Raw genomic sequence first — 11,543 nt, forward strand, 5'->3', positions numbered from 1 at the left:
CCCATTTGCCAACGTTCTAACAACACTGTGGCAACTTTCACATTGGGTCTCGATATTAAACGGCCTAGAGATACTCTCCAGACTGAGTGATTTGCTGAATCACTTCCTAGACCATAGTCCACACTTTTCCCAGAAAAGCCATGTTCCATATCGCATCTCTTGATAACACTGAGTTGGTTGAAAAGCAATATTCATATTTCCCCAAACTCTTAATGCAAAATTGCCATTACAGAATTCTATGTTTGTAAACTAAGAACAATGTTTGCGATTCAGATGCTGCTTCTAGATGGATTGAACATGACAACATTGTATAGTGGTTGGAGGAGGAAGGGTTGTCCTCTTTGTAGAATAATTATTGTTTTTTGGAACTCACTGACAATGTAACATTCTGTTGAAAGTTTCAGAATCTCGCCCTCCCGCATGGCTTGTATTACAGTAAATGTAGGCTACACATATTTTTCACACTTTATAGTATTTGATTTATTTTGATGCAATTTTCATCTTGAGGAAAAAAAACTGTTGAAGCACACAGTGGAATAAAAAAAAATCTTAAGTAAGTTACTCTAGTAAGCTACTTACTGACATAAGATGCATCAAGTAACTCTAGGTGTGCCCTAGCATGGCATCACCATATGGGCAAGACCAACAGCTAAACTCATAGATTAACTATCCATAGAAAATGATGAAATATACTGTATAACTTGCTGTAGTTTTGAGTGTGTATGAAGTTGTGTAGTTTGTATTTCACTTCTTGATTCAGCTCATAGTCACACATATCAGGTTTGAATCTAAAAGCACCACCTTTCCTAACCCTCCCACACACACACACAACCTCATACACACACACAACTTCATACACACACACACAACTCAGTCATCCAAGTGTGGTTACTCAAGAGCTGATAAAAGAACAGCAGCAAATGTACACATTGTTGGAGGTGCTGACAGGAATTTGATTTCAGTCCAGACTTCCTCAAGTAAAACTCCTTCTCTACAGTCATGAACATTCTATCTCTTCTCTCTCTTCTCCAAACTTTGCCCTTCCCTGCTCTCTCTCTCTCTCTCTCTCTCTCTCTCTCTCTCTCTCTCTCTCACTCTCTCTCTCTCTCTCTCTCTCTCTCTCTCTCTCTCCCACTCTCACAGTGTATATCTCTTTAATGCATGCACGTACGCACACACTCTTACGCACACACTCTTTCTCTACATGCCTCCCCCTCACAGTGAGTACGGTTGGTTGTTGGAGACAGTCCTCATAAACTCTGTCAGCGGACTGGGAGATGAGTGAAGACAGGAAAAACAAACCCACGATGATACTGCACCACCAGGAACTGTTCAGAACTGATCAAAAGAGTGAGAAGAGGAAGTCTCACAGACCTCAGACACACACAGAGGAGAAGACCCACTGAAACGTTGTTACATTTCATCTACTTTTCATAGGGGGACGCCAGGAGCCAGAAGAGAAAACCACATGACCCTGTTGAATTCTTCCCACATCGAAAGTGAATTGCATAATACATGAGTTGTGCTTTATTGACATCTTAAACACATCTTAAATGTTTATAGTTCTACTCAGGTCATAGCTCATGGCATCATGTCATTAATCGCTTGGGAAATGTTTTTCAAATTGAATGCAAATCAAAACTGAAAAGATCTCGCTGGGGCATAACTGACCTCAGAGCTGTAGTCTAGATACATCTGCTTTGTTAAATTAGGATTAGTTCCATCATTTTCACTGGGCTGTAGTTACAAGCTTCCCAAGAGGTGTGTGGTTTGTTTACGTTAGTCAGAGTTAGGTATTTCCCTTTACTCCCAGTAAGCCCAGAATGAGACCAGCTGGTGAATTTGAAAGTGACTCCCAGCCACCCTTCTCCCTGGCCTGGATATGGGGATCTATCTACCGTAGAGTGTCTTGTGCTGTTGCCATGTGAACATGAAAACGTTAAGTGCTTGTGAATGCACCCAGGCACCACACCTTTGTGGCCTGGAGGGAGTTAAAACCTACTTTGATTGTCCATCACTCTTCACAGTAATCTCCTGTCAGGATTCAGGAGAGAGCAGAGAGAGATAGCAGGGAGCAAGAGAGTGAGAAGGAGAGAGATAAAGAGGGAGAATGAGAGAGTGAGAGCAGAAAAAAAGAGAGAGCAGAGAGAGATAGCAGGGAGCAAGAGAGTGAGAAGGAGAGAGATAAAGAGAGAGAATGAGAGAGTGAGAGAGCAGACAAAGAGAGAGAGCAGAGAGAGATAGGGACACAGACTGAGAGTGATAAAGAAGGAGAGAATGAGAGAATATTGAGAAAGAGGGGCAAGGAGACTTGGAGTGAGAAAGGAGAGAGAGAGCAGCGAGCGACAACCCAGACCTCCCTGAACGCCCACTCCACACTCTGAACAGGGGCATGCCTTCCAGAGAGCGTTCAGAGGCAGCATCTGTTTAAGATCTGTTCATCAGCTGCTTTGTTATCCTCCTTCTTGTCAGCCGGGGCCAAATGAGACAGATGAGCGATGTGCCAAGCACAGGACTGCCTGTGTCTGTCTGTGTTAGAGCACCTGCCTGTCTCTCTGCACCTGCCTGTGTCTGTCTGTGTTAGAGCACCTGTCTGTCTCTCTGTACCTGACTGTTCCTGAAGACAAGCAACCAACTGTCGAGAGCCGCTTAGTGGAAAAAACTGGGATTAGTTCAATTAATTTGACCTGATGAACTTGGATGAGAAGCAGTGGGCTACAACCATGAGAGTGAGACTGAGAGAGTGAGAGAGTGTGTTGATATAGGTGAAGACTGAGAGAGAGAGAGAGAGAGAGAGAGAGAGAGAGAGAGAGAGAGAGAGAGAGAGAGAGAGAGAGAGAGAGAGAGAGAGAGAGAGAGAGAGAGCGAGAGAGAGTGTGTTGATATAGGTGAAGACTGAGAGAGAGAGAGAGAGAGAGAGAGAGAGAGAGAGAGAGAGAGAGAGAGAGAGAGAGAGAGAGAGAGTGAGAGTGTGTTGATATAGGTGAAGACTGAGAGAGTGAGAGAGTGTGTTGATGCAGGTGAGGGACCTGGCCTGATGCAGGAAGGCCTCAGCTCATCTGATACACACTCTACCCAGTGAGCCACCATGGCGACCCACACATGGACTACATCATAAATCATTTAATACATGTAAGCGTGTGTGTGTGGATCAGCCAAGCATTGTAAAAAGACGATTTAACAGCCCTCATAAACCCGGGACATTAAGCAAAACAGATCCTCAATCTCTCCCTTAATTCAGTCATTTCCATCTCTTCAATCTTTCTTCCATCTCTCTCTCTCTCCTTCAATCACCCTCTCTTTCTCCCTCTCTTGCTGTCTCTCTCACCTTCAATCTCTCTTTCTCACTTTCTCTCTCTCTCCCCCCTCTCTCTGGCAGTCTTTTCTCCATCCTGACCACCAACCACTCCTATCAGAGTGGGACTCATGTCAGTGCTGGTGTGTGATCTCTCCCTGCACCAGTCACAGGTTGTTCCCCCAGCAAGCTGCCTCGCATTATACACCATTCAAACATTCTTAGATGTTTAAAAACAATCAGTGCAATAAGCACTTTAGGAGACTAATAGTGGCAATTTCACACCACTGGTAGCTAGTTTGGAAAAAGAATACAACCCTTTCCCGTATATCCTGGTGATGATGGGGTGATGATGAAGGTGTACCAGCCCTGTACCCAGAAGGTCTGTGTCATGTAATCACTGTGCAGGTCACTCTCCTTCTAGTCCTGTTACCTGCAGTCATACCGTCTCCAGTGACTGTGCACATGTGTGTAATGTAAATCATATGTGGGGGCTGTGTGAGTGTGTGTGTCTGTGTGTGTGTGTCTGTGTGTGTGAGGTGGGGCACCTCTGGTGTTGCATTGTAAGGTTGGGGAATACAAAGTATTTTATGGTTGGACCACATATTGGAACCAGCTGTTTCCAGCTCACATATTCGATTTTTTTTTTGTGTGTGTGTGTGTGAGTGTGTAAGGGCAGGAAATTATCCCCACTCCCCCCACCCCAACAAAACCACCCTCACCACCTACAAAACATCAATGACACATCAGCAAGCCTGTTCACCAGATCTAGGTGGCTTGTGTGTTTTTCCGCTCTATAGTGTGCATTTAGGGTATTTTATAAAACCATGTATGTGTGTATGTCTCTGCTTACAGTGTGTCCACACAAACCCTGTAGGTATCTGTAGTTCCACATGCTTGTGATTCTACATGTATGTCATTCTTAATGTTGTTTCCTGTCAAGTATAAGGTGACCTTTGACCTCACAAACACTCAGTTGTCAATTTCCTCTTCCTGGATGAAGCACCTGGGTGTAGTTATCCTTTTTTCACCAGCCAGAGGGTATCCTGTGTGTACGTGTGTGTGTACTGAGGCCCCTGAAATCTGGTTTTGACACCATCATGTGATTGGTCCTCATTAGTGTCTTACCTTTCACAAGTCTTCACAGGTTTCAGGTGTTGAGAAGCAGTGTGTGTGTGTGTGTGTGTGTGTGTGTGTGTGTGTGTGTCTGTGTGTGTGCGTGTGAAAATGGTACAGGAAAACTGCTTTCATACCTCCATGTTTTATCAATCAGGATATTCTGGAGAGAGGCCTTCCATATACCAGCCTGAGGTGATGGATAGTAGGTTTTACACTGGCTGTTTGAAGCAGGCACATTCACAGGACACCCATAGGTGCATTAAGGTCCTTCCTGTAATTATATATTTTGCTTCTAATTTGTAACCACTATGACTCTCAGCTAGGCCTGAGTATAACACTAAGATCAACTTCACACACTTTTACAAACATACCTACATACACACACTGGACACACACACACACCTACATACACAAACACATACACACATGTGCACATTCATACAAAAATCTATTCACTCTTGTACATACCTACTTTTTCATACACACACAGACACAAACACATGCACAAAAACACACATGCACACACACACACACGTATGGAGTATCTGGAGCTAGCTCCAGTGAAAGCTTTGGAACATTACGTTCCTGTGAATGATGGTTTTAATGTTCCATCCTCTCCCATTAGACCATCCGTCACACAAGCATCGCTCACACATCAAGGAGAGAGGGATGGGGGGTGAGAGAAGGAGGGAGGGAGAAAGAGAGATATGGGAGAGGGGAGGTATGGGGGAGGATGAGAGAGAAGGAAAGACAGAAATATGATGGTGGAGGAGAAAGGAGGTAAGAGATTAGGGGGAGCAGGAGGGGTTGAAGGAGAGATAGAAAGAGAGGAGAGAATGAGAGGCAGAATAGGAATGAATGAGATGGAGGGAGAGAGGAAGGGATGGCGTGAGCAGAAATGAATGAGACAAGCAGTGCTGTGTGGTGGAGAGAGGAGAGGGAGGAGGGAGAGATCAAATGGGGGAGTGAGAGCAGAGCTGGAGAGAGAGATGAGAGTCATTTAGACAGACTGATGGTGATGAGAGAAGGCTTGAGATCTCTCAAATTGTGATAACGGTACAGAAATGTGTGTGTGTCTGTGTGAACAGTATGGGCGTGTGTGTGTAAGTGTGTGTGTGCATGCTTGTGAGTGTGTGTGCATACTTGTGAGGGTGTATGCATGCATGTGTCTAACATTGAGGCTGGGCCTGATAGGTATAATAATAAGTATTGAAACTACTGCAGCAGAGGTAAGGTATCCTTGTTTCTACATGTGTGTCCTAGGATGCTACAACACACACAACAATGTAAACATCAGTACAGACACACACACTATTTTAAACATCAGTACAGAACATGTCCTGTAACTCATGGTCCTAATTTAATCAGTGTATTGCGATGCTGTAAATATTGCTTGGCGGTTTTCATCAAATGTGCAAATGCTACCTACATGCAGTGTAGGAGAACAAATAGAATATTGATTCACAGAAACCTTCAAGTGTTTACTGAAGCCTCTACCAACTGTTCACCTCTCTCTCTCCCTCTATTTCATTATTTCCTTCTCTCTTTCTCTCCGTTTCTTGCTTTCTCGGGCTTGCTCTCTCGCTCTCTCTTTTTCATAACCCATTCCCTTTTTTGAAAGATCCAGGATAATGGAATTCCTGTGTTGAATACCTATGAAGGCCAGATTTGTTATGGACAATGACAGCTATTGTAAAAGCTGACATTACTGGTCTGTTATTTGCTTTTATACTTTCGAACATAAACTGACCATTTAGTAAATCAGTCTGGTATGACATCACAACAACTGTGCCAAGAAGTGAGTGCTTTTGTGTTAGCTGCCACTGTCTGTGTTATTACCATCGACTCTTCTTCAAATCAAGAGCCATGATCACATGAAACACAAAACCATTACAACCATGGTTGTTTTATTCAATCTAGTCCAAACAGGAGAAAGTATCTTACATAGAAACCAAACAGTACTAACCAAACATTGTGTTTTTAACTCTACTCTCCTCAATCTTTGACCACTGAGGAGAGAGAAAGAGATGAGAAGGAGAGCAATACAGAGTAAAAGAGAGAAAGAGGGAGACTTGCAATCACCCTTCATAACCACTAGATGACGCTCTTTCTCTATGGTGGTGGGCAACACATGGTATTTCGCCACCATCTAGTGGAGACACATTTATCTGTATGAGATCTAGATCAGTGTTTCCCAACCCTGGTCATCAGGACCTCCTGCCCTGCATGTTTTAGATGTTTCCCTGCTCCAACACACCTGATTCAAATTAATCAGGCTTCTGCTGAGATTCATCATTCAGCGTTCATCTTGAATCCGGTGTACCATTCTATTCTGTTTTTAGATTCATAACACAGCATAGATTTGTTATAAAAAAGTAAACTAACAGTAAATTACTGTCTCTACTGCAATATCATCAGATAGAAAGAAGAATATTAACAACCAATCAGCCACTTTACTTCTTTAGAGAAAAGTATAAACGTGCACATTTACAAACAGTCCTGGTCTCTTCAGTTCTCAGGCACCACTGGAAAGAAAAATTAATATTTGGGTTGACTATTGAACATTCAGTAAATATTGTAGTCTACCTAGACTATATGTAACTATAACTGTAATTATATTTTATACTATACAATTTAATATAGGTATTGACCATACATATATGCAGTAAGCACTGTATATACACACATGTGTATAACTATACAGTATATCTATAGTTAGACTATAGTGTATAGTGAGAACTACTGAACATTGGGGCTTGTATAGCTCTGTGATTAAGCATTTCATTTGACTGCAGATGAAGAGGTACCAGGTTCAATTCCCCCTGTACCCTTAGAATAAAAGGGCCTATTAGACAGATAGATAAATCCATCCTACTTACCCATGCAGCTCCTATTGTTTAATTCTCCTTCTGCAACAGAGACACGTTAGAAGGATGGTTAACTTAACACCAAGCCAGCCTGAAGTAAACCCAGCAGGTAGGAAGAGAGTCAGACATGAGGAAGAGAGTCAGACATGAGGAAGAGTCAGACATGGGGAAGAGAGTCAGACAAGGAGGAAGAGAGTCAGACATGAGGAAGAGAGTCAGACATGGAGGAAGAGAGTCAGACATGGAGGAAGAGAGTCAGACATGAGGAAGAGAGTCAGACATGAGGAAGAGTCAGACATGAGGAAGAATCAGACATGAGGAAGAGAGTCAGACATTAGGAAGAGATTCAGACATGAGGAAGAGTCAGACATGAGGAAGGGTCAGACATGAGGAAGAGAGTCAGACATGGAGGAAGAGAGTCAGACATGAGGAAGTGAGTCAGACATGAGGAAGAGTCAGACATGAGGAAGAGAGTCAGAGGAGCATGTGTGTTACCTTCTCCTGTGTGTCAGCAGCAGTGGAGTCTGAGGAAATACAAGTAAGAGTTAGACACATCTTCCACCACGCTGATACTGATTGGTTGGTTGTTTTGGTTTTTATTTGGTTAGTAGATTAGTGGGTGGATGGATGCATGTATGTATAAATAGATAAATGTAGACAGATGGATGATGGTTTATTTACCAGAGCTGCTGATTGTCCAGGAGAAAACCTTGATCAAACCATAGAGTCCCAGCGCCACGGCAACCATCGCCATGGAGTCCTCAATAGAGGGAGTGCTGACTCCTGGGAGCGACAGAGAGAAAAAGAGAAAAAGAAAGAGAAATGAGACCATATGAATCATACTCTTCTATTAAATCATCAACATATCACATTTTACTTTTATCTTTCATTATCAATGTGATCTGCGTATCACTGTAAGACTATACTGTGCAGTATCTCAATCACAATACATAAGCCATTGTAAATACACTTACACAGTACTTTACATAGTATCATAAACGATGTGTTATGAATCTCATAAGATGGTTAAAGGCTATGATAGGCCAGCGGTGCCGCTCCTCTCACCAATCACGTTGAGGGAGACGCTGACTCGTCGGGTGCCCCCCTGGTGGACGGCCACACAGCTGACCTGCCCCCCCCGCTTACCCCCCACCCTGGCTGGGTCCAGCTCCAGACGGGAGCTCTGGCTGTAGGTGCCGTCAGAGGCCTGCCTGTGGCCCGTCACGCTGCCCCGGCCCAGGTCCTGGACCCCCCCTGCCCCGCTCAGCTCCCAGCCCAGCTCCAGGGACAGGGGGGCGAAGCCTGACGCCTCACACTGCACCACCACCAGCTGGCCCGGGGCGGAGAGGGGGAGCGGGGAGGGGAAGATGGAGAGGGAGGGGGGCTCTGGGAGAGACAGAGGAGGAGAGATATACACAGAGGAGAGGGAGGAGGAGAGATGCATGAAGGAGGAGAGAGAGAGAGGAGGGAGAGAGAGGGAGGAGGAGAGAGACAACGAGGAGGAGAGATTACAGGGAGGAGAGAGGAGGAGAGATATACACAGAGGAGAGAGAGGAGGAGAGATGCATGAAGGAGGAGAGAGAGAGAGAGGAGAGAGAGGGAGGAGGTGAGATACAGGAAGGAGGAGAGATTACAGGGAGGAGAGAGGGAGGATGAGAGATATACAGAGAGGAGAGGGAGGGAAATAGAGAGAGGGAGGGACAACCAGAAGAAAGGAGTGGGGTTTTAAAGTAGGATCACCACTTTCATGCTCTGGTATTGTCCATAATGTAGGAGGTTGTTACTGTCAATAACAATTAGTGCATGAATAACTCTTAAATGAATCTTCATGCTGCAGCCTCACTCTCCATCTCCAGATATGTTTATAATATGAATGTCCTATTTTAATAGTATATTTACAGTGCATATAAGTGTATTGTAGCTGAGTCTCACCCACTATCTCCAGGTCCACCGCCACCTGAGCCAGCAGATAGGGCAGATATACCGTGCAGATGTAAGTTCCAGAGTGGCGCACCTGGGCTTCCTGCAGGATCAGTGATGCGTTTCCTGTCTTGTGGAGGGCGTCGATGTCCAGCCCCGCCCCTGCCTCCCAGGTATCAGCCAATCGGTCGCCCTTGCCGTCGTAGGCCAGGACCAATCGTCCGTCGCCCCTGAACTGGTACCGCCACTCCACGGCAAAGCCCGACCCGGAGAGGGGAGAGGAGGGGTCCACCCAGAACCCACAGTCCAGGAGAACCGGTTCTCCCAGTCTGGACTGGACCCTCACGGTTCTGCTGGACACACTGAGGATCACTGGGGGGGGAACGGAGGCAGGCAGGCAGGCAGGGAGAAGAGGAAGGAAGGAGGGAGGTATGGACAGAGGGAGAGAAAAGGAAGGAGGGAGGAGGCAAAGAAAAAGTAGAAAGGAGGAGAATGAGAACATCAGACTGATCTTGCATTGATGTTAACCTCTCCCAATCTCAGCTGGTCTGTATCTAATGTAGATGTCTGCACCTTGGGGTTCTGTAGTTGCCGTGGGAGCACGCATGACACTGGACAGGGTCAGCTGTCTGTCAAGGCCCTGCAAGGCAGCAGAGTACCAATCAGCTTGCAGGTAGACAGGGCTGAGGGCAGAGTCTGTTAGGGGGCGGCCCATTGGACGGTGGAGGGCTGAGGCAGGAAGGGGTTGAGCTCACACTGGGGTTTCTCCACAGCACCCCCTGGTGGGTGGAGGGATGAATGGCAGAAGGTGGCAGCAGGGTCTGGAACACACAGGAATCACAAGAGGGATTCTTTTATCAGTGAGATGTGACATATCAACCAGCTTAACAGAATCCATGAAACTAAATTTACTGAGGTTAGAAGTCATTGCTAGTTTTCCAACTAAAGGGCATCTCAGTGTGTCACGGCCAAAATGCCAAACACATCCAGTCATAGTGACTGTTTAAACCTACCTTTTATGTAGTAGACCCTCTCTGGGTTTATGTCTGACGACGGGTTCAGTCGTGACCCGGTTCCCTGGATTTCTGGGTCGGTTCCGATGACCAACAGAGATTTCTCCTGGGTCATAGCCGCAGGGAACCCTCTGCCTGGCTTCTCTTGCACGAACCAGCACTCCAGAACCGGACAAGTCGACGCACCGACTGGAGGAGGAGACAGCGATGTAGCTTGTTTTGCGCATTTAAGATAGCTATGGAAATCAACTTTTAAGACAAACTGTTCACATATCTTAAACATATATGAAAAATAACTGTAAAGGTTTTCTTTACATTAAAGCATATATGACGTACGCCAGAGCTGCAAATTGCTTTGGCTTACCGTGCATGAAGTAAGTTAGTGCGAACAAAGAAAGCTTGTAAATTGTCGAAATATTTGCCATGATTGTTGTCGATGGACAGTTGTACCAATCTGTCTGCAGTTTTAAGTTTTCACGAAGGCCGTTTCTTCACGAAGAAGTGTTTTGGTCGTTGGATTTCCCCTGAAATTCCACTTTTTGTTTCACTTTGCACGCATTATCATCCACACGGTGGCGATCTAACACCATTTTTGGTCAGAGTACGTGAGTGAATAGAACTGTTAATATGGGGTTATTTCAGGACATGATCAGATCCTGGAAAGCCAAATATTTTAAACATTGTGAATATTGCATCTTGAAACAGAATAGAACATTCTGCATGCCCTCATGATTTCTCTATGCATCTAAAATCATTTTAAAACTATCAAGGCCTACATGTTTTATTGCAAGAATCCCTTTTACAGATTCCGATCTCAACTTGCTGGTGTTAAGCTCGCTTGTAATTAAACCTTAACTGACAAGAAATATGCCAGAATGAACCTGGTCTCAAGAATCCAGACTAACAGGGTGGCAAAAAGCATGTCATGGAAGAGAGCCATGTAAATAAAAGTAGGGCTCTGGGTTGAAAGACAGGCAGACATGAACCTCAAACCAACTTCCTGGTTGTCAGTCTGTTGTTGCCAGTTGGCACAGAAACACTCAAAGTGGATCGACCAGCCAGTCAAGTGACCAGGCAGCTGATTTCTCAGAAACATCAGATGCAGTTTAGTGTTTCTACCTATTAGGGCGCTGTTACCCAGCTCATAAGAAGGGACTTTCCAGTCATAAACGGTCTGTATTCATTGACTGGTTTCAATGCCTCACTGGGGTCCATGGCAAAATGTTCTCAAGGAGTGTTTACTAGTTCCAGAACAAAATTATATTTTCCAAATTCTCAGTATTCCAGAATAAACATAACATCTCAATAGAATGATGCCAGAACATTTGA

General features: G+C 44.8%; 1 pseudogene; it reads right to left on the reverse strand.

The window, feature by feature from the left end:
- Positions 1–7,336: 7,336 nt before the first annotated feature.
- LOC134006917 (tapasin-like) lies at positions 7,337–10,782 on the reverse strand (annotated as a pseudogene).
- Positions 10,783–11,543: the final 761 nt, after the last annotated feature.

The sequence above is a fragment of the Osmerus eperlanus genome, chromosome 20, assembly GCF_963692335.1.
Source record: "Osmerus eperlanus chromosome 20, fOsmEpe2.1, whole genome shotgun sequence".
Taxonomy (NCBI): domain Eukaryota; kingdom Metazoa; phylum Chordata; class Actinopteri; order Osmeriformes; family Osmeridae; genus Osmerus; species Osmerus eperlanus.